Consider the following 2,623-nt stretch of genomic DNA (forward strand, 5'->3'; position numbering starts at 1 on the left):
TATTTAGTCCGGCAGGTAACGAAAATAATATTAGAGACTTATTTTTTACTTTGTCGTATAAGAAAACAAGAATTACGTTCATAAAACGAATCAAAGTTTAGGAGTGGGAGAAGAGGCCTTTGGCCTGCAGCGGTCATTTATAGGCTGTTGATGTTGATTAGCTCGATAGCCGGCTATTGGTTACTGTCTCTGTACTTAAACAATTTTTATTTCTTTACCTGAATACTAAATAACTTACCTGATTGTACGAAATACCGCACTAAACAAAAGAAAATCTGCCAAAGAGAATACAATGTTGCCCTAAAAAAAACGCTTTCCTTAAAAAAAACTTAACAAAAAGATTTCTTCGTTAACAAGTTCTCAAAGCAAAAAATCTTCGCCAAAGAAAGAAGTCTGCAGAGTAACCTTTGTAAATAAACACACGAAATACCTTTGGTAACACACGAAACACCTTCACAGACCAAAATTGCACGACTTCATTCATAATTCGTAACTCGAAAAAACACTAATTAACCAGTTTTTGCCAACATTCGCACAAAGGGTTGAGTTTGAAATCTCAGTGAATGGTGAGTAGCTTTGAGGGTGAGTGTGTAAGAGGATGAGTGCACTTGTTCGCTGGCTTCTTCACTAACATATAAAGGCTTATAACGAGGAGTATCTTCAACGCTCGAGCTGCTCAACTGTTGCTGCCATTTTGTGAAGGAAAACTTTTTGAAGTTTTGCAGCGAAATTTTTGTTGGTTGTTTGTGTTTCTGTGTTGTTGTAGCTGAGCATTGTATTTTGATGTGAGGAATTAGCAGTAAGCTCAGTGAGTTTAGTATATAGTTTTTATTTTACTCACCTATCTATGTACTGAAATTGCAGTAGGTACCCGCATGTCTATGTATCTATGTATGTAGATAATATGGCGCCAGCAGTAATGGGGTCGTGAATATTTGCATTTTTTGTAATTGTTTTGTTCATTTAAGTACCTAAGTAGAATACAAGTATTCTCAGCCAAATAATTTTATTATAAAAATCATAATCAGACGCGGAGGAATTCAAAGGGTCAATGTCTTTTCTACTTATGTACTTATCCTTTACCGTCTTTTCGATAGAAGTTTTAGTGTTTACCTACTTAAAGAGTAAATTAAATCTATTCATAATACTAAAAAGGTTCGCTCTTAACGAATATTAAAGTTATTTGAATTTCTTATAAGCGAGTAAGGAATTATGTACACACTTTCTTTTTAAATATTCAATAAACAAAACTGAGTTTTTCGTTGATTGGAATTCCAAGAAGTTTAATTTGTTAAGTTATTTCCTCTTTCTACAAGGAGTGAGAGGGTGTAGCTTTATCCTCCCTTCAAGTTTTTAAACGTAAAAATAATTTTATTTAGTAACCAATGAAGCATATTTATGTTTGATTAATAAGCATTAACTGCCGAACGAAAACTGTTGAAGGCAAATCGTTCGCTAAGCGTCGGTCATCAGTAACTAGTGAGTGGCGGTTAACGTGTTTATAAAGATCCTGTTACGAATGTCGCAGCATATGTCTTTACAATCACATTGCTCATGATAATTTTACAGGCACTTTTAAAAACGTTCATCACCTCCCTACTCTAATTTCTGTATGAATAACATGTAACTTGATATTTTATTATTAAATGCCAGTAATGAATTTGGTTTTTTTTATTTTTAAATTTATTATTCATCCATTTTATTTTTGTACATAAAATAAGTCACATTTTACTTTACTGATCTGTAAATACACAAACTTTCGAACCTTATCAGATGATTATCTACCTTTTCAGGTTCCGAAAGGAAATTGCCAACTCGGCGGTTGATAAGTGAAAATGTTTTATCACTCGAGTTAGTACTGGCTTGTAGGATTCGATCGGAAATGAAGCGTTTGCGTCAAGCAACAGGGCGTTGCTTGAATAAAGCTTTTACGATTTACGTATTTTTAAGAAAACATCTTTATTTAGTTGGCCGGAGATCGTCGCGCGATGCCCCCGACGCCAGACGTGTATTTATCTTCAGTTATATTAGGTAAATCCCAAGTAATATACAAAACATCTAAGTTTTTAAACTGACATGGTCACTAACACTAATATTAGAACTTAAGACGGTATATTTTGCCATGTGTATTAGTTTCGAGTTTTCGATATTTCGGCAATGATGTTAAAAACGAACTAGAAACAGGGTAGACTGATTTATCCGTGATCATGGCGCTTGCAACAGTGCCAAAATATCGAAAACCCGAAAAACCTAATAAACATGATAAACATCCCGTTTTAAGCTCTAATGTTAATACAAAACATCATTTAATAGGCTATTATTCTATCTCATTACGTATCACAATTTAGGGTTATGCTAATAAACGTGACCAATCCCTTTCTAAGATCCGTATGTTGTCGCATCCCTTTACGGAAAGGGGTACTAAATACCTCATACCTGGTGTTTTGAGTTGTTTCTAGTCGAATGATTTCATTTTCCAAACGATTAAATCGGTTCACTCGATTGAACACTCCTGGTTAGGAGTTAGTGAGGTAAATAAATCGGTCGCTCCCTTGCTTTGCTTTACCTGTGATATATTCTTGAATTTTTGTGTTTGGCAGGTGTCTCAGTTCTTTTATGTAAA

Source organism: Spodoptera frugiperda, chromosome 6 (assembly GCF_023101765.2).
Source record: "Spodoptera frugiperda isolate SF20-4 chromosome 6, AGI-APGP_CSIRO_Sfru_2.0, whole genome shotgun sequence".
Lineage (NCBI taxonomy): Eukaryota > Metazoa > Arthropoda > Insecta > Lepidoptera > Noctuidae > Spodoptera > Spodoptera frugiperda.